At 35.7% G+C, this 26,181-nt stretch overlaps 1 long non-coding RNA gene across 1 annotated transcript in view; it reads right to left on the bottom strand.

The window, feature by feature from the left end:
* Positions 1-1,092: 1,092 nt before the first annotated feature.
* LOC141553279 (uncharacterized) overlaps positions 1,093-26,181 on the bottom strand; it is a 75,855-nt gene continuing 50,766 nt past the window's right edge. The window contains exon 3 of the long non-coding RNA XR_012485365.1: positions 1,093-1,390. This is a non-coding gene — a long non-coding RNA (uncharacterized LOC141553279). The remainder of the gene's footprint in view (positions 1,391-26,181) is intronic.

Below are 26,181 nucleotides of genomic sequence, written 5' to 3'. Positions count from 1 at the left end.
TTAGTGGAGAAATAAGGATTTGGATTTGGATTTTATGTAAAAGCAAAATATTTCAAAAATAACAGAAAATCAGAAAAGAAAATAGTAGTGGAGCCCTGGCTGGCAGGATAGAGATGAACCTCCTTTAATAAACTTTTCTAGGAATTCCTGCAGTTATAAGCAATAAGGTGATCTGGATGATCTGAACTGGTGCTTCCAAGATTATGTTAATAGTACAGTTGTAAAGCTGATGAGGGGCAAATATCTTTAACTTGACTACTCCAAATATATTCCTAAATTGGTTAATATATTGAGTTTACTTTTCTGTTAATGGGTTGGGTTCCTCTTAAAATGTAAGTTCTTAGAGGGCAGGGACAGACTGGTTTTTGTCTTCATACACAAGGAATTATACAAAATTGATATCCAATAAATTCCTGTTGAATGGAATGAAAAGAAACCTGGAAAAAAATTATTTTATGATGTTTGCTAACTATATTTTCCTTCTGATTTAATCACTAGTAACGTAATCCCAGACCCTACCAGATATAAAAACTTACCCAGTTATGGAATTATACAATTCTGGTATCCATTCTGTATTGAATAGATAGAAATTGAAGAAAAAATATATCTGGAGCTTTAAAAGAGTAAGAAGCTAATCTATCTGGCAGAGGAAATTATACTGACAACCTCAAAATAAGAAGAAAATGATCACCAAATTGATTTTTTTAATGGCCATGTCTGAGGGTGACATTGATTCATCTTTTGGGAGTCCTTAGTCCTTAGTTAGCCTATTTGCAGGGATCTGTCCACTAACTCCAAGCTAGTATCCATTGCTTTAACCATTACAAATCTAGGCAGCTATGTGACGCATTGGATGGAGCACCTAATTCAAATCTGGTTTTAGTAACTTACTAGCTATGAGACTCTAGACAAGTTTCTTTCTGTCTCAGTTTCCTTATCTATAAAATGAGGATAATAATAGCCCCTCTTTCCCAAAATGGGTGAGGATCAAATAATGTAATATTTATAAAACACTAAACACAGTAATTGACACATTGTTGTTATATTTACTTCATTTTCAAGGATCAATCACAGAGAATATCTTGCCTTATTCATGAGTTGGATTTAAATGAAGCAGAGCTGCACAAAATTGTTGATTTTACTCTTTCCTGCAGTCCAGCGGGAAGACAGAAGTCAAAATGACTGATGACGTTCCAAGATATAGTGGATGAATTTGTTGTCTTCTATATCTGACCAAGTTTTAACTGCTCCATTGTGCCTGCTTCAGCTGTATTCAAGGGTGTTGGAACAAATTGTTCTCATTCATCCAGTCTTCTGAGGGAAGTCTTCATATGCTTGGGGTAGACATCCCCCTAACTGATGAGGTTAAGACTTGTTCTGTTACCTTCTGCTGAAAAAATTTAAAGGGATATGGTCATTGCACTGCTATAACTTTTTGGAATCACAAGTGAAAGTTGGGTAACGGTGGACACCTAAGCATCTCTGAAACATTGTAAGTATGGAATAAATGCTTGTTTCTTTTCCCTCTGTCTAATTATATCACTACCACTCTCCAAAGAATCCCATTTGTTTCAAAGTAGGATGGTTAATCAATATCCCCAATGGAGGTGTATATAAACCATGTAGCATTGCCCTGACCAAAGTTGTTTCAGGATAATATCATTAATTCACTTAATCCACATCCCAGAATAATGTCATTCTAAAGATTTCCCATTTCTAACTTTATTTCTTCAGAGCTAATGATAACAATGTGATCTGGTCCAAAATATTTCTCTATCTTTTCTAAGTCTAACTCTTCTTGGGATACAATGGTTCTGCTCTAATGCCCCTTTTCTTCCTACCTAGCATCTGTTTTTCCTAATGTTTTATGGAAAAATCCCTGTGAGATGTTTCATATCCAAGTCTTGTATAGTTAGGACTGTAACAATATTCCACATTTGCCTGTCTTTGATAGCAGAAATGGGAAACTAATAAGACATCTAAGCAAAAATCCATCCCTATCTTTCAAAGCCCCTTGGAGTTCTCATGCTCTATTCTTCCTATAGTTGGTGGCTCTCCTGATTGAGCAGTGTTAGCCATTGCCCTCTTTACCTCCTTCTCATGTTGCCCAAACCTAATGTGCCTGAAGATGAAGAGGATGAGCATTCCAAGCATGAGGGCTAACTATCAAAAAGCCATGTGTGCAAGGAATATCAAGAAAGCCAGAGATGCTGAATTGTAGAATACATGGAAAAGAGTGAAAATATAAGACAACTAGAAAGGTAGAAAGATGCCTGTTTGTATGACATTCTTTTGAATACCTTAATCATCTTAATGGTTCTCTTCCAAGTGTGTTACAGCTTGTCAATGGCCTTCCTTAAAGGGCTACTCATCTGTAAATTTAATAATCACAATGCATATTATATTATAAAAGATCATCAGACTAGATATCCATTGGATCTGGGCTCAAATCTTGGTTCTGCTATTTCCTAGTAACTTTGATCAAGGCAATTCTCCAAGTCTCAGTGTCCACACCTACAAAATGGAAATGAATATTTGAATATTTGAATATTAGAAATATGAGCTTTAAATATGTGTAATTAGGGCTTCTCTGGGCATTCCCAATTCTTATATGGAGATGCTTTTGAAGGGCTTTTTGAGTATGCCCAATCTATCTAACACAGAACCTTCTCTGTCCCCTACAATGAAGGTGGGGCTAGTCTCCTTTGACTGTTTAGAACTTTGGAATGGATTAGATTGAGTTTATCATTCTTTTCCATTTTCAGCTATACTCTTTTCAGTGACTCCTATCTGCTGTGCCCCGTATAAACTGAACCAATGAGAGGTAAAGGACTTTCCTTCCTGTTTCCTCCCTTTTGCCTTACCTCTGAGAAGTAGGCTTGGAAGTTTTCTGCTCAGTTTTTGTCCTCTTCAATTTCAGGTTCTGTGGATCTGAAGTTTTGAGCCATGGTGACCTTAGAACCCAAATTACAGGTAGGATGGTACAGTGCCCCAGCCTAGCATAGAATTCCTGAAAAGCCAGCATGCCTGGAACTTAAGCCTTCGGGGGCTTTGGATTTAGAACTGGGGCTGTGCTTTATAGGAATCAAGCTAAACCACGTTTTCTCCTCAGGGATTGACTTTTAAGAACATCAAGGGATTATGCCTCCCACAAGGAGGAGAGAATAAGTTTGTATATTTGTGTTTATACTTTGTGATGTAAGTATTTCTGTGCAAAAATGTTCATGGCTAAATGGAACTGATGCATAAAGACAGCTGGAAAAGAATACACTAGAGTATATGCACACTAGAGTGATCTTCAGAAAGCATGCTGGAGAAAAAGTGAAATTTAACCAACCTGATCTTTAGTATTTGAGACAAAGGTAGTCTGTGTGTTTGTGTGTGTGTGTGTGTGTGTGTGTGTGTGTGTGTGTGTATCACCCTTTTGGAGCTTTTCTCCACAGGCAAATTGAGACTGGGGAAGAGAGCTGATTAATCATTCCTTCAGGATTCTAGGGGTAACCTAGAAGAATTATGTCTTCTAACACTATTTCTCAAGAATCCTCATCCAATGTGCTGGATTAATCAGTCCAATATTGATTATCCAATCCAACGATGATTAACTAGTTGATATCATTAGCTTTTACAGAAATGTTTACTGAGAAAACAGGGACAAAAGTACAAAAACATCCTTCCACAGTAGATAGTTCAAGTAGGTACAAAATATGCCCCACCAAGCCTAGTAACCTAACCTTCCTAAACCTAGCAAAAGTCCCTAGGAGAAATGAACTCTAACTTGAAGTACAAAAGTAACAAAGAACACATTTGGACAACAGAATCGATGCTCTTTCTATTTATTATGCCATCCTATCTCCTTGAGATTTAGACTCTTTCCAGGTTTTAATTTCTTCATGTGTAAAATTCAGCTAAATAACCTCTAAAGGCTCATGGAGTCTTAATTATAAGATCAGCTGATATTGCATATCTGTCTCAGTTATTCTTAAACATACTTAAACACTCAAAATATAATGGGAAAAATGGGTGAATGTCTCATGTTTTGGTGTTGGTGGGTTGTTGGGTTTTTTCAGGAGAGGATGGGACAGTTATAGTGTTATGAAGAAATGTTATACAGTAACTCAAGAAGACACTAAGCATGAGAAAGAGATAAGTTGTCAAGTGGTGCTTAAAACTACAAATCCCATAACATACTAAACCCTCCCACACATTTATTAAAGCAATAAGAGCAGAAGTAGGTCTGAATGTGCTATATAACAACAATACCCAGATTTTCCCTTCCACACAGAATCTTCAAGCTGCAAATTAGTTCTTTGCCATTTCTTTTTCTTGTGACAGATTTCATTGATATTCATTCATTTCAATCCAAATTCACCAATACAAATATATCTTGGGAGAGGGAAAACTATATAGGCCAATTTTTCCTCCAGAACACACTCCTTCTAGAATTGGCCTTTGTACCCATCCAGGTTTGTAAGCTTCACTGCATGCCATAGGTTTCTGAATTTGCCAAGAACCTACTAAATTCTGGGAGCTAATAGTCCTTTTCCAACTTGGCAGAGTTAATCATAGAATCATAACTATTAGGACTGGATAGATCCTCAAGGTCATTTAGTTCAATCCTCTCACACTATGAGATGAGAACATTGAAGCCCATAGATTTTCCCAAAGCCATTCAGATGATTGATGGCTAAGTCTTGTTCTCCATTTAGGACCTCTGGTTCCTAGTCAATGATTTTCCACCATGCTAAAGTTCTTTTCCCCCATTTTTCCTATACCAAAGGGCTCAGTTTGTTTATAACTCTAGAGGAACAAATATGGGTGGGAAACTTTGTTGGAGAACATGATAGGGAATACTTGATTGGACAGCTCAAAACTAAGAAGAGCAGTGGACATTAAATTCTATTTCTTCTAGAATTTTGATACTCAGCTACCAAAGACCAATTTAGGCCTTAGCTGTGTACTTTATTCATAGATAGAATAATTCTATGAAACAGCATTTTAGAGGGTCATGTCTAAAGCAACCCTCTGTCTATTTAGATGCTGCTACAAGGTTCTGAAATTCCCTTTTCTTTTGGCTAAAGGCAATGAAGACCCTTGTTAATATAAACTTAGTCTATCTAAGAAATAACTTGTAATAGGAAATAGGAATTTTTTTTTGAAAGGGTCATAGGATTTTTTTTAGAAAAAAAAAAGACCTTTTTAGAAAGAACTTTAGAGTTCCTCCAATTACATCCACCTAACTTTTCAGATGGAGAAACTGAGGCACAAGAAATGAAAGCAAGATCAAGATTACTTACCAAGATGGCAAGTGGTGAGTTTTAACCTGGCCTCCCAATCCACTTCTTCTGACTCCAGAACCAGTTCTCATTATACTACATTACACTGATCCCATTATCAGTCATTTCATCTATTAATATATCTTCTTCCTATCACATTACCTTCAAAACTCAGATGTCTTATGTCTATTCTCTTAGAGTCTTATCAAGTAACTTAAGGCAATCTGATTAATTAATCATTTCACCCATTAATCAGATCAGCCATGGTTACTCAGTAAGACTGAAAGAATGGACATAAGGTGGATAAATTTTGAAAACGAAGAGGTGAGGAAAGAGAGTACATGTCATTCATGTAGAGCCAACCTTACATGAAGCACCAAAATGGACTGCCTATATGAGTGAAAGCACCTGAAAAAGAGGTGCTAAAGTAGAATAGGGGTGAATTGGCCCTTAAAAAATCATCCACTTCAATAGGTGTGGGAATGACACATGATGCATCATCAGGCTGCACTAGCCATGGTTCTGAATTCCAGGAAAGTACAAAAAAGGATACACAGAAAGGACATTTCATAAAAAAGGAGCAGGCAATGAGGCAATGAGCCATCTCTTCTCATCCAAGGTCAGAACTGGCCCCAAACTCATGGGGAGAGGATTATTCTTCCCACAGCTTTGCCCCTGAGAAGATATACAAAGCATTTTGTTTACAGCTCTCTAAAACACTGATATTCTTTTGTATTATAGTTATATCTATCAAGGGTATCCTTGATGAAAATATGAAAAGGAATAGGCAGGTTTCTGCAATTTTCTGTAGCAATCCACACTTTTGTTATCATGCAATTGACTGTGAGGCAAAGAATATAAGATCTTGCTGTGTTTATTGTTTGGTTATCAAAGACAAAAAAATGAAGGAAAGAAAGAAAGAAACTCTTTAGTTTGGAACAGCAAAATTCAGCCTTGAAGACTTTTCCAAAAAGATGTCTCCCACGCATATGTTAAGATCAGACAAGATTACCTGATAGATGCAACCATAGAGATAATATTGCTAAATAAGTTTAACATCAGAGAGGCATAAAATGAATGGCTTTTTCTATTTTATTTAATATTTTATCTTTCCTAATTGCATGTGAAAAACAATTTTCACATTTTTTTTTCAAATTTTAAATTTCAAATTCTCTCCCTCCTTCCCCATATTGAAAATGCAAGCAATTTGACATAGATTATACATGTAGTCATGCAAAAAAACACATTTCCATATAAGTCTTTCTATGAAGGAAAACACAGATCAATAAAAACAAGAAGAAAAATAAAGAAAAATTATATTCAGGCTCTAGCAATTTGTTCTCTAAAGATAGAAAGCCCTATAGAATTGTCTTTGATTATTATATTGCCAAGAATAGAATCCTACAATTTGCTTTTCTATGTAAAATCTTCTCCTAATCCTGTTCATTACACTTTACATCAGTTCCTGTAAGTCTTTTCATGCTTTTTTTTTTCCTGACAGCATCCTGCTCATTATTTCTTAAGGCATGATAGTATTCCATCACAATCATACATAACAACTTGTTCAGCCATTTCCTAATTGATGGATATCCCCTCAATTTCCAATTCTTGGCCACTGTTAAAAGAGGTACTAGCCAATCCTTTTTGTAGGACTATTTCAGAAATGCGTGGAGAGACTTTAGATATAGATGTGGATATGGATATAGAGATAGAGGTATGGATATGGATATAGAGATAGAGATAAAAGAATTGCACGTGTTTAATATATATTGGCTTACTTTCTATCTAAGGGAGTGGGTGAGGGAAGGGAGGAATTAAAATTTTGGAACACAAGATTTTGCAGGGGTGAATATTGAACTATCTGTGCATATATTTTGAAAATAAAAAGCTAAAAAATAAAAATAAAAGTTATTATCAATATTTTTGCACACATAGGTCCTTTCTCTTTTTGTTTTTTTATTTCTTTGAGATTCAGATCTAGTAGTGATACTTCTTGATCAAAATATTTCCATGGTTTTATAGCCTTTTAGGCATAGTTCTAAATTGCTCTCCAAAATAACTGAATATACCTCACAAATAATACATTACTTTTTTTAATTTTCCCACATCCCCTCCATTTTCTTTTTGTGTAATATTAGTTAATCTGACAGGTTTGAGGTAATATCTCAGAGTTATTTTAATTAGTATTTCTTTCATCAATAGCAATTTTTTTTCTTATGACTATAGAAAGCTTTGATCACTTTGAAAATTGCCTGTTCATATTATCTGACCATTTATCACTTGAAGAATGGTTCTTATTTCAATAAATTTGACTCCATTTTCTATATATTTGCAAATATAAGTCTTTATCAGAGGAATTCACTATAAAAAAAAATTCACAATAGTGATCACCATGAATTTCCCTTTACCGTATTTTCCTCCTGTCTATTCTGCTCTCTATCTCTTTATACCTTGTCTATTCTCAAAAGTGTTTTTGCTTCTGACTTTTACTTTCCCAAAACTTCCCTCCCTTCTAACAGTTCTTCTCTTCTTCTCCCCTTCCCCTTCTATTTTCTTGTGTTGTAAAGCAAATTTCTACACTGAAATGAATATGTATATTATTTCCTCTTACAGCCAATTCCAATGAGAGTAAGGTTCATGTGTTTTCCTCCCTACTTCCCGTTTTCCCTTCCATCAAAAGTCTCTTTCAGGATCATTTATCCTATTCTACCTCTTTCCTTCCCCTTCTCCCAGTAAATTCTTCTCAGTCCCTAGTTTAATTTTTTTATTATGTGACATTCATCCCATTCATATTATCCCCTTTAACTTACTTCTGTGCTTTATGGCCATGTACACTCTTTCTAATTGTCTTAAAAGTGAGAAAGTTTTTAGGAATTATAAATATAATTTTCCCATAGCAATGTATACAGTTTAGCCTTATAGAATTCCTTATAATTTCTCTTTCCTGTTTACTTTTTTATTTTTATTTTCCATCCTTTATTTGAAAGTCAAATTTTCTATTCAGCTCTGGTTTTTTCATCAGAAATACTTGAAAGTTTTCTATTTAATTAAATATCATTTTCCCTGAAAGATTGTACTCAGTTTTGCTAGATATGTATTTCTTGGTTGTAATTCTAGCTTTTTTGGCCCCTGGAATATCATATTCCAAGTCCTCCCATCCTTTTATGTAGAAACTGCAAAACTTGTGTTATCCTGACTGTGTGGCTCCATAATATTTGAATTGTTTGTTTTGACAGCTCAGAATATTTTCTCCTTGCTCTGGAATTTGACTATAATATTCCTGGGAGTTTGCATTTGGGGAGATGATTGGTAGATTTTTTCAATTACTATTTTACCCTCTAGTTCTAGCTATCATTGCAGTTTTCCTTGAATGATGTCAAGGCTTTACCCCCATACCATCCAATAATTCTTAAATTATCTCACCTGCATTTATTTTCCAGGTCACTTGTTCTACCAATGAGATATTTCACATTTTCTTTTCTTTTTCCATTTTCTATTCCATTCCCTTCTTTGTCATTCTTTATCTTTCCATGCTTTTATTTTGTTTGATTATTTCTTGATGTCTCAGAAAGTCATTAGCTTCCTCTTTCCCAATTCCAACTTTTAAAGGAATTATTTTGTTTAGGTAACTTTTATACCCCCTTCTCCTTTTGGCCAATTCTACTTTGTAATGAGGTCTTCTCTTCAGTGAATTTTTGCTTATCTTTTCCTTTTTCTTTTCTTTATCTTTTCAAGGCATTTTTCTTTTCATTGGATTTTGGTGCTTCTTTTACTATTTTTTTTATCTTTTTTTTACTATATTTACTATTTTTTATCTTTTACAATTTGAGCTATTCTGTTTGTTAAGGTGGTGTTGTTTCCTTCAGCAATTTTGTGTATCTTTTGCCAATATGTTGACTCATTTTTCATGATTTTTTTTGCATCATTCTTATTTCTCTTCCTAATTTTTCTACTATCTCTCTTGATTTTTAAAATCCTTTTGCAGCTCTTCCATGGTCTGGGACCAATTCATATTTTTCTTTGAGATCTTGGATTGCAGTGGATAGAGCACTACCCTTGAATTCAGGAGGACCCGAGTTCAAATCTGATCTCAGACACTTACCACTTCCTAGCTGTGTGAACCTGGGCAAGTCACTTAACCCCAGGCTGGGGGGAGGAGGGGGGAGAGATTTTGGATTAGGAGTTTTGACTTTGTTCTCTTGTTCTAAATGTACACTTTGATCTTCTCTGTCACCATAGTAATTTTCTATAGTCAGGATCTTTTTCTGTTGTTTGCTCATTTCCCAGTATATTCCTTGATTCTTAATTTCATGCTAAAGTGGAGCTCTGTTTTCAGTATGGAAGAGACACAGTCACAAGCTTCAAGTTTTTTTTTTTTTGTGTAGCTGTTTTCAGAAGTAATTCTAGGGACCTGTAAGTTTTTGACTCTTCCAAGACATGATCTAGGGAGAAGTATGTTTTCTACTCTCTTATATCATGTACTGGTTTATGAGCCATATGTACTGTTTTCAACTCCAGAACTGTGGTCAGGATCTCTGCTCCCTTGTGGCCACAAGTTTTGCTGTGCTGGTGCTTCTCCTTGCACTGAAAGTAAGACCCAAGACTGCAACCCATATCCAAATATAGACAGTGCAAGAGAGTTCTACCCCTGATGCCAGCAAAGGAACCCCTATAAATCTTCTTCTGACCTGCAGTCTAATTCCTTTACCATCTATGGACCGAGATGTCTGGAAAATGCCACTGCTGCCACTGATCAGTCACCCAGAGGCCTGCTCCTGGTTTGCTTGGGCCCAGTCTCCACTGGCAGGCCCTGTCTTAGACTATACTCCCTTCTCATTCTGATGCAACAGGCCATTTTTGCCAATCTTATAAGATGTTTTGGGTTGGAAATGTATTTCACTCCATCTTTTTGTGGGTTCTGCTTCTTTAGAATTTGTCATTATTTACAGGTATTTAAAGAGATTTGGTGAAGAGTTCAGGCATGTCCCTACCTTTACTCTGCCATCTTGGCTCTGTTCTAATATATGTTCAAGTCCCAAGGGATGTCCTGCATGAAGTTCAAATGGAAAAAGTCCCTAGAGATGGTGGAATTCTCTAGAGACTTGTTTAGTGCTTTGAGTCCTGGGAAGGTCCCCTCAATGAAATGTATGGATAGTCATTAAAAAAATTCAATCTAACAAGCCATAGTGGAAAAACTAAGCAGAGAGGAGTACATGTGGGACAAGATTATATTATATTATGTTATATTTATATATTATACATATATAATTATATATAATATTATCTATTATATTTAAAAGGAGCTGGTGGCTCAGGAGGCAGAGTACTGAGCCTAGAATCAAAAAGTCCTGAATTCAAATCTAAACTCACTAATTATGTGACTGGGCAAGTCATTTAGCTTCTGTCTACATCATTTTCTTCAAGTGTGAAATAAGAATGATAATAACCCCTACCTTGAAAGGTTGTTGTGAGGATAAAATGAGATAATTTTATAAGGACTTAGCACATACCAATCAGACTCTCAAGAAACTATTTTAATGACCTAGAAAAAATAACAACAAAATTCATATGGAAGAATAAAAGGTCAAGAATTTCAAGGGAACTAATGAAAAAAAAAAGTCAGATGAAGGTGGTCTAGGTGTACCTGATCTAAAGCTATATTATATAGCAGCAGTCACTAAAACCATTTGGTATTGGCTAAGAAATAGACCAGTCGATCAGTGGAACAGATTAGATACAGGACAAAAAAGGGTACATCTATAGCAATCTAGTGTTTGACAAACCCAAAGAAACCAACATTTGGGATAAGAATTCATTATTTGAAAAAAACTGTTGGGAAAACTGGAAATTAGTATGGCAGAAATTAGATATGGATCCACACTTAACACCATATACCAAGATAAGATCAAAATGGGTCCATGATTTAGGCAGAAAGAATGAAATCATAAACAGATTAGAGGAACAGAGGATAGTCTACCTCTCAGACCTGTGGAGGAGGAAGGAATGTATGACCAGAGGAGAACTAGAGATCATTATTGATCACAAAATAGAAGATTTTGATTACATCAAACTAAAAAGTTTCTGTACAAACAATACTAATGCAAACAAGATTAGAAGGGAAGTAACAAATTGAGAAAATATTTTTACAGTTAAAGGTTCTGATAAAGGTCTCATTTCCAAAATATATAGAGAACTGACCCTAATTTATAAGAAATCAAACCATTCTCCAATTGATAAATGGTCAAAGGATATGAACAGACAATTCTCAGATGATGAAATTGAAATTATATCCACTCATATGAAAGAGTGTTCCAAATCACTACTGATCAGAGAAATGCAAATTAAGACAACTCTGAGATACCACTACACACCTGTCAGATTGGCTAAGATGACAGGAACAAATAATGATGAATATTGGAGGGGATATGGGAAAACTGGGACACTGATACATTGTTGGTGGAGCTGTGAAAGAATCCAGCCATTCTGGAGAGCAATTTGGAACTATGTCCAAAAAGTTATCAAACTGTACATACCCTTTGATCCAGCAGTGCTACTAATGGGCTTATATCCCAAAGAAATACTAAAGAAGGGAAAGGGACCTTTATGTGCCAAAATGTTTGTGGCAGCCCTTTTCATAGTGGCTAGAAACTGGAAGATGAATGGATGTCCATCAATTGGAGAATGGTTGGATAAATTATGGTATATGAATTATGGGATATTATTGCGCTGTAAGAAATGACCAACAGGATGAATTCAGAAAGGTTTGGAAAGACTTACATGAACTGATGCTGAGTGAAATGAGCAGAACCAAAAGATCACTATACACTTCAACAACAATGCTGTATGAAGATGTATTCTGATAGAAGTGGATATCTTCAACATAGAGAAGATCCAACTCACTTCCAGTGGATCAATGATGGACAGAAACAGCTACACCCAGAGAAGGAACACTAGGAAGTGAATGTAAATTGTTAGCATTAATATCTGTCTGCCCAGGTTACTTATACCTTTGGAATTTAATACTTAACATGCAACAAGAAAATTAGATTTACACACATATTTTGTATATAGGTTATACTGTAACACATATAAAATGTATGGGATTGCCTGTCATCTAGGGGAGGGAGTAGAGGGAGGGAGGGGAAAATTTGGAAAAATGAATACAAGGGATAATGTTATTTAAAAATTACTCATGCATATATACTGTCAAAAAAAATTTTATAATCATAAAATTTAAAAAATAAATTTAAAAAAAAGGACTTAGCACAAAGTCTAAAACATAATAATATATAAATCCTCTTTCCCTATATTCAGTTGGAAGAATAGACCATTGACTTAGTCTATCAGTACATATATAACTTGGAAAGATATGGTAGATAGACAATGAGCTTGGCCCAGGCCTCATTAGGAAGTAGAGAAGGGATTGAATTTCATTTGAAATTCTGCATAGAGATTTCAATTATCCATGTTCAAAACCTCTTTGTCATCTTTATTTATACTAACTCATCCTATATATTCAATCAGCTGTCAAATTTTACAGTTTCTATTTCAACAACATCTTTTAAATCTGTCCCCTTCTCTCCACTCACATAGCCAACACCCTAGTTCAATTTCTCACTATTTCTCACCTAAACTAGTGCTTGGCCTCCTAATTAGTTCCTCTACTTCAAATGTTTCTCAGCTGGAGTCTAACCTACACGTATCTGTCAAGATGATTTTCCTAAAGCCTAAGTCTAATCATGTCATTCCTCTACTCAGTAAACCTCAGTGACTCCTGATTGCTTCCACAAACAAATAGCTCCTTTGTTGGTCATTTAAATTTCTTCATAACTTATGCCCTTCCTAAATTTCCACTTTTATCCTAACTCAGATAAAAAAAAAGTGCTCGACCTAGTATCAGGTACATGAGTTTGAACTCAGTCTCAGACACTTATTAGTTATGTGATATTGGGCTAATCATTTTACCTCTGTCTGCCTCAGTTTTCTAATTTGTAAAATCATCAATAATCATTTCTTTTCACATATGATAGGTTAATAATCACACTTACAAAGGTGTTGTGGGGATAAAATGAGATAACATGTATAAAATACTTCGTAAAACATCATATAAATATTATTAAACTATACTCTATGATTCAGTCATATTCTCCTACTAACTTTTGTCGCACTTTATTATCCTATATTCTGTCTCCATGACTTTCTTTTGAATTAACTGTTTCCCATATCTGGAATACTTTTCTTTTGCACTGCCAATTCTCATAATCCTTGAATGTCTATAAGACTTATTCTATATTATTGGTCTATAAGAAATGATGAACAGGCTAATTTCAGAAAAGCTAGAAAAACTTACATGAACTGATGATGAGTGAAGTAAGCAAAGCCAAGAGAACACTATACACAGTAACAATGAAATTATGTGATGACCAACATCATGGATTGGCTTTTTTCAATAATAAGGTGATACAAGGCAATTCCAATAGACTTGGGATGGAAAGTGCCATCCACATCCAGAGAAAGACCTATGGAGACTGAATTTGAATCAAAGCATAGAATTTTCACCTTCAAAAAGAAAGATTTATTCCAAGATCAATCACTCTTCTAAGGAATCTTTCCTGATTCTGCTTTCCTCATGCTCTCAACTGCTAGCACCATTCTTTCCAAGGTAACCTTGCCTATACTCTACATTTATCTTATATTTTCTGTTTTATATACATTGTTTTTCCCATCAGAACATAAGCTTCTTGAAGACAAAGACTGTTTTTGCTTTTCTTTATACCCCTGGCACTTAATACAATTCCTGGAATATGGTAGACACTTAATAATACTTGTTAATTCATTTCTTTTTAACATCAACGTTCTCCATCTGATGTGTTGTGGCTACAAATCAGGCTATGCTATAAGATCAGAAGAATTCAAATAAAAGGAACTATAAATGGATTGTAGCATACTGTCAGTAGTGATTTGTTTGCATATGAAAAGCAGCATCAAAGACATAGGATTAAAGAATCATAGATTTAGAGATCTGAAAAAATCCTCCAAGATTTAGGATTATAAGAGTGTAGATTAGAGCTGGGAAGTACATTAGAGATCATAAGTAGATAATCTCTGCTTATATATAGATGGCCTCATTTTATCAATGCGACACTGGAGACTCCAGAAGAATTTTGTCTTGCCCAAAGCCACAAAGTAATGTGACAGAGACAACACTTGAACACAAATCATCTATCTCCTAACGCATTATTGTTTTTCACTGTGCCATACTGTTTCAGTTCCCTAATTTGTGAGCTGATGTTGGGGAAAATTACAGAGGAATGATCTGAGTGCTGGATGCTTTAGTTATTGCTGTTCAGCAGTTTCAGTTATGTTCAACCCTCCATGAATTCACTGGGGTTTTCTTAGAAAAGAGACTAAAATGGTTTTTCACTTCTTTTTCCAGTTCATATTATAGATAAGGAAACTGAATTAAACAGGGTTAAGCGTCTTGGCCAGGCTCACACAGTTACTAAGTATCTGAGGGCATATTTAAACTCAGGTCTTCTTCATGTCTTCCCTGATTACTAGGAGCACCTTCACAAAATATTGAAATAACCAAAGGGCAAATAGTCTATGAAGGACTGGTGGAAAGATGTGAATGAGATTCTCTCTCAGGGTAAGAAGGCCCAGTTGAGATGTAGTCTACACAATTTTCAGATGATGAAATTAAAACTATTTCCACTCATATGAAAGAGTGTTCCAAATCACTATTGATCAGAGAAATGCAAATTAAGACAACTCTAAGATACCACTACACACCTGTCAGATTGGCTAAGAGGACAGGAACAAATAATGATGAATGTTTGTGGGAAAACTGGGATACTGATGCATTGTTGGTGGAGTTGTGAAAGAATCCAACCATTCTGGAAAGCAATCTGGAATTATGCCCAAAAAGTTATCAAAATGGGCATACCCTTTGACCCAGCAGTGCTACTACTGGGCTTATATCCCAAAGAAATACTAAAGAAGGGAAAGGGACCTGTATGTACCAACATGTTTGTGGCAGCCTTTTTTGTAGTGGCTAGGAACTGGAAAATGAATGGATGCCCATCAATTGGAGAATGGTTGGGTAAATTATGGTATATGAAGGTTATGGAATATTATTGTTCTGTAAGAAATTACCAGCAGGAGGAATACAGAGAGGCTTGGAGAGACTTACATCAACTGATGCTGAGTGAAATGAGCAGAACTAGGAGATCATTATACACTTCAACAATGATACTGTATGAGGATGTATTCTGATGGAAGTGGATATCTTCAACATAGAGAAGAGCTAATCCAATTCCAATTGATCAATGATGGACAGAATCAGCTACACCCAGAAAAGGAACACTGGGAAATGAGTGTAAACTGTTAGCATTTTTTTGTTTTTCTCCCCACGTTATTTTTACCTTCCAAACACAATTCTTCCTTTGCAACAACAACAAAATTCGGTTCTGTACATATATATTGTACCTAGGATATACTATAACATATTTAATATGTATGGGAATGCCTGCCATCTGGGGTGGGGTGGAGGGTAGGAGTGGAAAAATTCGGAACAGAAGAGAGTACAAGGAATAATATTGTAAAAAATTACCTATGCATATGTACTGTCAAAAAATGTTATAATTATAAAATCAATTTAAAAAAAGAGAGATATAGTCTACACCAGTGGAGAGTATAACTCCATATCTCCAGAAGAACCTTGAAAAGTATTAAAATCATCTATAAACCTTTTGTATTTCTGAGGGCAGAACCTGGACTGAATTAGTCTTGGTATCATTGACTAAAGAACATCTGAATTCTAGAGGAGAATTAGATTTTTTTACTCCAATTCTTCTGTTAGCATTGAAATTCACAGCTAGGTTCTCCAGGCAGGGTGCTCAAGTTCTGCAATTATTATTGATTTTATGCATCCCTCTCATCAGCACTGGTGTTCCATATATAATCAATGCTAAAACCCTTGACTTGAAATTAAACAGAAAGACCTAAGTTCAAATTCTGCTTCAGACATTTACTATGTTATTCTGGATGAGTCACTTCACCTTTGCCTGCCTCATTTTTTTCATCTGTCAAATGGGGAGTTGTTATGTCAAATAGCAGAGTTGTTATAAGAATAAAATGAGATAATTTTTAATGGCAATTAGGTGACACATTACATAAAGAGCCAAACCTGAAGTTAGGAAGATCTGACTTAACTGGCTATGTGACCCTTGGCAAGTCACTTAACCCTGTTTGACTCAGTTTCCTCATCTGTAAGATGAATTGGAGAAATAAATGGCAAATCACTCCAGAATCTTTGTCAAGAGAACTCCAAAGTGGTCACAAAATGTTAGAGATGATTGAAATGACTGAACAACAAAATTATTTCTAGAGCATTTTGCAAACCATAAAATATTGTATGAATGCTAGCTATTGTTATCATTTTATTATTACTTTTATTATTATCCACTGAGTCTAATCACTATTCTTGTTACATTGGTTTTTTTTTTCTGAAGATAGACTAGGCTTTTAAGTTTAAAATGATTGGGAATCAGGAAGGTAATTAAGTGATGATTAAGACAGAGTAATCAAGACAAATAATAATATTTTAGGTGAAAATCAAGAAAGATTGTAAACTAATTAAACTTGTAGCTTTGTGTTGTTCAGTCACTAGCCCCAAAAGCAGTTGCCAGTTTCAAAAGTCTCATCAATGACTGCACTCCCGGACTGAGTTTACATGGATCCCCAAGATGACTGATTTATGAAGAACCACACATATTTGGAGGTATAAATTCTAGAGCATGTTCCTGTCCATCCACAAAGTATGACTTTAAATTAAATACCCCATGTCCTTTCATTTTGAGCTTCTTGGAAATTCAGTTACAATACTCAGGGTTCTTTCTAATTTTCAACTCTGAAGCACTCAAAATAAACCAGACTTTCTTTCTACAACTTTCATGAGTGACAGCCTTAATATGAAACTATATTTTTATAATCCAAAAGATTTTAGAATCAAATTTCTTGGTTCCTAATAACTTCATCAAGTAAGAACTATTTCTGAGCACTTGTCTAGCCCTTGTGGGGAAGGAGAGAAACCAAAAATCATCAGCCATAGGCTCTATCCCAGAGGGGTTCCCAATATATATTGGGAGATGGTACATGAAATCATTAAGGAGTCAGGAAGATTTCTTTTTATGAGTTCAAATATGGCCTCAGACACTTAATAACTGCATGACCCTGGGCAAATCATTTCACCCTGTTTGCATCAGTTTCCTCATCTTCAAAATGAGTTGGGGAAGGAAATAACAAGCCACTTCAGTATCTTTGCAAAGAAAATACCAAATGGTGCCATGAAGAATTGGACATGACTGAAATTGGATATGACAAAATACTCTACTCTATGGTCCTGACTCAAATGCAATGTATACTTGATGTCAGCAAGAAAGGCAAATTCAACATCAGATAAGAAATCAAAAAGAATACATTACAGAGAAGGTGGATCATTAGTAAAATCTTGAAAAAATAAGTAATATTTCAGCTAAGTGGAAGAAAGGATGAATGCTATACAGGAGCTTATACAGGTAGGCTTTCAGTCATATGTTCTCCATTGTAGACAACCACGATGGGGCTTTTTGGCCTGATAGGATACTAGTTCTAGTATCCAGGAAGTTTGGTAGTCAGATCCCATCTCTGATACTTACTAGTTATGAGTAAAACTCATTGTCTTAGTTTCCTCACCTATAAAATATGGCTGGTAGAACCTGCTTCATAGGATTGTCATGAGGTTCAAATCAGATATTACTTGCAAAGCACATTGCAAGTTTAAAGTGCTTCATAGAGATCAATTATTATAGGACCAAGGTAAGGGTTATAGCTGTTTTAATAACCAATTTTGGCTTTCTACTCCTTTAACCAACAGACTATGGATTGGTGGGGGCTGCCATTGGGTTAGACCACTGGATTCAGTTATCATTGGATTATTTTTTAATCTAAGCCTATCCTCTGCCTAGCTCTGTCTTCTGCTTCTATTCTGTCTATCAGAATTCAATCTCTGAGTGAGGATTTGTAGAATCCTATCCATTAAGCATTTGTAAGTGGGAAAAATGCATTTTGCAATGACTGAACCACTAACTCCGGGAGGGTCAGGGATAATAGGAAGTAAGTCATACTTTTCCATTTACCCTTAATCTTTTTCCCAACCCCTAAATAATAGTAAAAATCATCCACAGAGGAATAATGAAAAAAAGAAGCCAATATTGATTGTATATGTCCCAAATGGGGTACCAAAATCTGTTACCACAAAGCAAATAATTGGACTCCTTCAACATACCAGAAAACATCTCTGCCTTAGCTTCAAAAAACAATTGCTTCTCTCTTGATTTCTGCATCTAATGTCTTTCATGTACTTTTTTTATCTTCGTAGCCATCTTTCTAGTCCAGTCCCTTTTACATGACTTAGAACTATTACAACAGCCTCTTAACTAGTCTCCCCAAATCCATTCTTCAGTCCCTTTAATCCATCCTACAATGATGCTCCATTAAGCATTATAAAACCCTACATTTGTCATGTCAGTCTAGTATTCATGAACTTTTAATGTCTCTCCACTGTTTATAGAACAAAATCTAAATTCCTAAAACCCTGGAATGAAAGACTCTCCACTATCTTTTATTGAATCCTAGATCTAGGGCTGGAAGTGACTTTGGAGACCATCTTGTCTAAGACATCTTTTTATAAATGAGGAAGCTGAGGTCCAGAGAGGTTATGTGATATGCCTAAGGTCAGACAGGTAATAAGAATCAAAAGTTGAATTAAGAATTCAGGTTCTCTAACTCTCTTGTTTTCCATTAGAAAATGGTTATTTGGTAATTATAAAAATGTGTAGAGTCTGCTCAATCTTTTTAGTCACTCTTGATCAAGTAATACTAAAAGAACATGAACAAACTTTGAATAACTAAAGTAATGTCAAATAAAGAAGATTGTGCTCCTTTGTGGAGAGAAAGGCTATCAAAAGGTTTTATTCAAAAGTAAATATTTCAGCCAATGATCCATTTAGTTGGGGTCATGGAAAACTGATTAAAGTGAGCTTTACAGGGTAGGCCATTGTTCTTGACCACCTACAAAATAAAATAATTTAAATTATTTTAAAAAAAAGAAAATTGTTATTTATTCCATTGTCTATTTGAAATTCCTACCCAGAAACTTTATTGTTATTCAGTCATTGTAATCCTGTCCAACTCTTTCTAACCATATTTAGGGTTTTGTTTGCAAAGATACTGGAGTGATTTGCCATTTCTTTCTCCAGCTCATTTTACAGATAAGAAAACTGAGGCAAATAGGATTTCGTGATTTGCCCAGAGTTGCATAACTAATAAGTGTCTGAGGACAAATTTGAACTCAGGATGATAAGTCTTTCTCACTCTAGACCTAGCATTCTAAGCACTATGAAGCCTTCTAGCCACCCTTATCTTTTACCTCAGCCTTAACATCATATTTTCTTAATTTCTGAACCAGCTTTCTTAATCCTTGTCTTTGTGCCATTCCCATTCTTCATCACTAGAATGCCCTCATCAGTCTCATTCTTCCCTGGGCTCCAAGGCATAACTCCTCTTCCCTAAATATCTTTATCCACCTTGATCCTTCCCTCTTCTCAGGACTTACTGAAAGTATATATTGTGTTCATCACTCATTTGGCACTTAGCTTAAATTGCCTCAAAGTAATTAATTGTACATATAGACATCTCCCCAAAGGCAGGACTCTTGTCCAGTTTCTCCCAGCAAAATGCTAGGCACAGAATAGATGCTCAGGAAGTGTCTGTTTGTCTGATTGACAGATTTCCAAAGTTATTTGGATGCCTTCAGTGCCAGTCCAAGATTTTATGGAGACTTGCCCTTCATTGCCCTGACTGTTGTTCATGCAGCATTGATTCCCAGCAAACAACTTTGGCTTTAAAGACCAAGGGAGAAGAAAAACTTCCAGTAAAACAGAGGCCGTCAAAGCAGAACCATTTTTAAGTGGAATGATTTCTCTCTACCCAAACTTTACCGCGAGGCCCCATTAAAGAGCTGCAGAGCCCCAGCACGGAGGCACTATAAATTACGATACTCCAGACATCAGGGACAGAGAGCCATGATTCCCACCGGAGCTGCTGTGTGCATTTCTCCCCCGCAAAGCATCCAAAGCAGGCTGAAATCTTGGCTGAGGAGCTCAAAGAAGGAGGGAGCTGAGGCAAAGGGCAAAGGCACTAAATAATATATAGATTTTCACAAAAAATCATTTCTCCTTAAACAGCCAGCTGCTCCCATTAAAGGCCGCTGGCTCAGTCAGGGAGGAGGCTGGCCCTTCCCATGGTGAAACATGGTGGTAAGCACAAGCCACAGAGATCAGTAGTGGCGTGTTACAGATTTACCACATTATGATTGCCCCGAACAATAATGACAAAGAACAAATTTCAAGGAGAAAGAAGATTTATGCTTATTTTCCTCCCCAAAGCAAAGTGATTCTTCCTTACTCCAGAATATATCCTTCCATTCAGTGGCATAAGTTCATAAGTTGATATTCCAGATCCTCAGGCAAAAAAAAATAATAATAAAATAAAATAAAATAAACAAAAAAAAAGTCTTCTCTTTGCCTTTTGTTAATTGAAAAAAAGGAAAGGAAAAGAAACAACAGATAAACATGGGATGAGGAAGAAGACATTATCTCTGAATCTCTTTGTGGTTCAGGAGCTATTTGGGCAATCCATAGCTTGACTTCCACTATCACCCCTCTCTCAAAACACACTTCTCAACATCTTCTGATTCATTGTCATTTCACTTAATAAAAGCCAAGCTGGCAGAGAGCAGAACAGGGAAAGTGATAAGCTACATCCAAATCCAGTTGCAATATGTTACTCAGGCTTGCAAATAGGCACCTGCCCATTCACCCAAGGCAAATGGTGATTTATGCCAGGCTTAGGGAAGAATGATGACTCTCATTTGCTGCATGATCTCCTTACCTCCACAAGGAGAAAGGAGGCTGGTTTCAAAGAGAAAGTTGATTCTCTACAGATTGTCTATTGGTTCAAACCCAAATTCCTGCACCAAAAATAAAGCTCTCTCATGAGCTCTTAGAGGAGGAAGAGAACTAAGAGTCTACCTAAACCAGATCTATCATCTTACTGATGGAAGAAGCTAAAGCCCTGACACGGAGGTGATTTGTTTATTATCATACAACCAGCTTGTGATAGACCTGAGATTTAAACCCAGATCTCCTGACTTGGTCCCAAATCTTACACTCTTTCTCCTACATCATACTTTCCTAACCACAACTTCTGTTAGTTTCAACTTGAATCCTCCACTTCAATCATGCTAGTCTCTCAATATCCTGAAGCATATTATTTTATTTTTTATTATTATTATTATATATTATATTATAGCACTATTATTCTGATAATGGTAAATGATAAATGGGTGATGGCGAATATCTAACAACTGACTCTTTGGTTAAAAAAAAAATATATATATATATGGAACAAATTTAACCTTAATTTGTATTACTAGCATTTTCTTTATCACTCTCTAAAGTTTATATAATGAATAAGGTAATAAATCAGACTTTGATTTGCATACTCACACTGAAAATTTAACAATCAACTCTCCTGAGCCAATGGGAGTTGGTAACAACAAACCTTTCACATGATTCTTCACCTTTCTGGGATTCCCTCTCTATGCTTCAGTGATATACCCACTTCATTGCTTATCCAGTATTTCATATCCTTCAAGACCCTGTTCAAAGTGACCTTTCTAGGTACTTTAGCCCACACAGATCTCTCTTCCCCAATATCTGACAGCACATAGAATCTTTTCCCTATAATTTCACTTAATTATGTACAGTTTCACATTTTCTCTAATTGTATTTGATGTACAAATCCTGTCTCCTTAATCAGATTTTAATCTTCTTGAGAGGGAATACTACACATTTTGCTATTTTAAACTCTATTTCCACAAGATAATCAATCATGGACATATAGTAAGTACTCAATAAATAAGAGCTGTTGAATAGCACAGTAGGTCAAAGTTTTAGTTGGAGAAATTGAAGAAAATTTGAAGAAGAATCTCCAGGACCAACTACTAGTTCAGATTCTAGCTCAAGGACAATTAAAGGGGATATAAAAAAAAAATTAAGGAAGAGTAAGAAGGATAAAGAAGAACTAGGGACTGTAACTGAAGAACTGGATTTAGGAAGAAAAGGAGAATTTAGTTGGCCAGACAAGGCAATGCAAGTAAGAAAAAATGAAAGGGACAGGGGCAGCTAGATGGCACAGTGAATAGAGCACTGGCCCTGAAGTCAGGAGGAACTGAGTTCAAATTTGACCTCAGACACTTAATACTTTCTAGCTCTGTCACGTCACCCTGGGCAAATCACTTAACCCCAACTGCCTCAAGAAAAAAAAAAAAAGAGAGAGAGAGAGAGAGGGAGAGGAACAAACACAGAATTAATTAAATTCAGAGTAGATTGTGAATGGGACAAAATTGTCATAAAACATTTAACTATAATGTGAGTAATTGGCTATCAAAAATTTAATCATTTTTAATTTTAATTAATTTTAATATTTAGAGTTGAGGAATAAATACCCATGAGTAATTTCAAGAAATAAGTCTCAATATCTCACAATTACTATGAATAGTAGTTGAAATTAGATAATGACTAGAACCAAGTATATAATGCCTGTATTCCTGCATAGGCAAATGAATATTATCTGCATTCCAAGTATAAGTTTATCTCTTTTCTGGAGGAAAAGGTGAAGGGACTTGAAATGCTTCTTTATACTCTGGGTTGCTTTGGAAAGATGAGAGGTTCCTGGAAGAAACAGAAGCAAGGTAGGAGCTGAAGAGGGTCAGATAGGAGAGGAAAGAATCTTGAGGTAGAAAAGATAAGACCAGATCCATTATCAGGATGATGAAGAATTGAAGAGGGTTACACAGGGGAGATAAGGCAAGAAAGGAGGGGCACCTTAACAATCAGAGATTTAAAACAGAGTTAAAAATCTTGAAAGAGAAGATTGAGTGCTCTGAGGAGTAAAAAGCTTCTCATTCTTCCAAACTACCTAGTAGAAACATAGAAGCTATTATATAAAAATCAGTTAGTAAGAGACAGAGGGAAAAAGAGAAGAGTAGTGGTAGTTGATGCTTCCTGTTATGGAGTACTCAGGCAGTTATTTGTTGACCAAAAAAACAATAGAGAGGTCTGTTATCTTTGTGGAGTATGCATTCAAGATGCTTTCAAGAGAAAGCTTCCTAAGATTTATCAAAATGGATGAAAACAATCTATTTGGCATTCTATTTGAACAGAAATGAAACTTCCAGAAAAAAATAAAATGTAATATAAAAAGTTTTACAAAAATAAATGTTGAAAACTATCTTTACAAGTATTTACAAAAATAAAATACTATGTGATCATGTAGACTTGAGAAAGAAACCAATAACCATAAAGGATGTCTTTTTTTCACTTTTGTCTAATGAAATCAAAGGATACAGAGAAGGAAAAATATTTTGAGAAGTTATGGCTAAAAAGATGATGTCTGAGAATTGGATTTTAATTTCTGATTTATAATTTACTATATCAGGTTGACATATTCCTGGCCAGAGAATATACCCATTAAATACTCCTAAGAATATATTTGCCAGATACATTGCAAATTTAAATTAAAAAGGATGGGGTTACCAAAAAATTGTTTTATAGAGCTAGCTCTTCTGGAAGAATAAAAGGTCAAAAATATCAAGGTAATTAATGTGAGGGAAAAGGCAAGAAGAAAGTAGCCTAGTAGTACTAGATCTCAAGCTATATTACAAAACGTTAATCATCAAAACAATCTGATGCTAGCTAAGAAATAGAATGGTAAGTCATTGAAAAAAAATATGTAAATAATATACCATAGTAAATGACCATGACAAATCCAAAAAGGCAAGATTTTGGGAAGAGAAATTCCTATTTGACAAAAATTGCTAGCAAAACTTATCAATGACCACCTTCTCCTTGATACTCTTTTTTCTCTCTTGATTTCTATGATGTGACTCTAGTTTTTCCTCCTTTAGGTCTCACTATTCTATCATTCCGTTTGTTGCATCTTCACAAGAGCATCCCAGTCCTCTGCCTTGGATCCTTCTTTATCTATACCTGAGATGGGGAACCTTTTTTCTGCCAAAAGCCATTGGGATATTGATAACATTGTGTGGGACGGGGTGCTAGACTCCCCTTACTAAAATTGACTACTCGGAGGCATCTTCAGATACAAACAGAAAACATTTATTCAGTCTTGCAAGGAGAGGTCTGAGCATACTAACTGGACAAAGTCCAGCATAGTGTATGGCACATGGAGGAAACAGAAAATAAATTATATAGGGAAAAAAGACTTAGGGTTCAACCTCTCTTCCTATTAATTTTTAAATTCACTGGATGGACTGAAAAAGAACTAACCATTGAACAATGGTCAGAAATAGTCTATTTCTTGGAGGTCGCATAACTTCCTGAAGTTTAGACCTAGGGTCTGATCTCTTCTGCCCTACAACCCTCTGAGACTAGGGATCCCGTGATTTCCTGAAACTTAGGCCTAAGATCCTATAGCCTTTGGGAAATCTTTACCTGGTCCCATTCAATATCATATGCGGGTTATACAAAATTATCAATTTTCAGAGCTAAAGTAATGGAAGGTCTGGCAGAGCCAGACCAAATGATTGCACAAACTATCTATGCCCCTTGGACTGGATGTTCCCCACCTTTGCTCTACACTTTTTCACTTGGTGATCTAGCATGGATTGAATTATCATTTCTATGCTAAATTCTCAGAATTACTTATTCAGCCTTAACATCTCTGCTGCCTCCAGTCTCACTTCTCCAACTGCCTATTGGATATCTTGAACTGGATGTTTCACAGACATTATAAATTCAATATATCCAAAGCCAAATTCATTATCTTTTTCTCAAAGCCATTTCTTCTCCCAAACTTCCCCATTACTGTTGTGGAATACAGCCATCTTTAGTCCCTTAGGCTGACAACTTAGATGTCAAACTGAGTTGACCCTTCATTCTTTTTCATCCTCCATGACCAATCTGTTGTCAAGACCTGTTGATTTTGCCTCTATGTTATTTCTCATTTACATCTCCTCTATTCTGACCTACTCTGTTCTTCTAACTGCCACAGTCCCTGATCATTTACTGACACTGTTTCAATATCCTGTTGGTTACTTTCTCTGGTGCTAGTCTGTCCCCACTCCATTCCACTCTCCACTCTGCTTCCAAAATGATTTTCCTGAAGCACAGGTCTGACTCTGTCACACACACCCTAATTATTAGCCCCTATTAACTCCCTATCGCCTCCAGGATCGAAGATAAGATTCTTTATTTGGTATTTAAAGCTCCCACCAGTTTTCTAGTTCTAATGCCTTGTACTCCCCAAGAACTCTGTGATCCAGTGACATTCATCTTCCTGCCATTCCCTGAATAAGATATTTTTTTCTTGACTGAGAGTATTTTCATTGGCTATTTGCCACTGCCACGCTTCTCTCTCCTCATCCCCCTGGCTTTTTAAAATCCAGATAAAATCCTACCTTTTATAGAAAGTATTTCTTGATCCCTCTTAATTCTAGTGTCTTCCCTCTATTGACTATCTCTAATGAATCCTATGTATATCTTATTTATCCATAGTTGTTTGCAGGCTGTCTCCCACGTTGGACTGTGAACTCTATAAGGGCAAGGACCTTTTTTAAGGCATCGAGGTAGCATACTGGATGGAGCACTGGGCCTGGAGTTAGCATTAAGTTCACATCTAGCCTCAGACACTTACTACTTTGTGACTACTAGACAAGTCATTTAACTCCTGTTTGCCTCTATTTCCTTAACTGTAAAATGGGGATGATAACACTTTATAGGTA

This window comes from Sminthopsis crassicaudata, chromosome 2, assembly GCF_048593235.1.
Source record: "Sminthopsis crassicaudata isolate SCR6 chromosome 2, ASM4859323v1, whole genome shotgun sequence".
Lineage (NCBI taxonomy): Eukaryota > Metazoa > Chordata > Mammalia > Dasyuromorphia > Dasyuridae > Sminthopsis > Sminthopsis crassicaudata.
The sequence above is the reverse complement of the archived record's forward strand: the minus strand, read 5'-3'. Positions and strand labels throughout refer to the sequence as shown.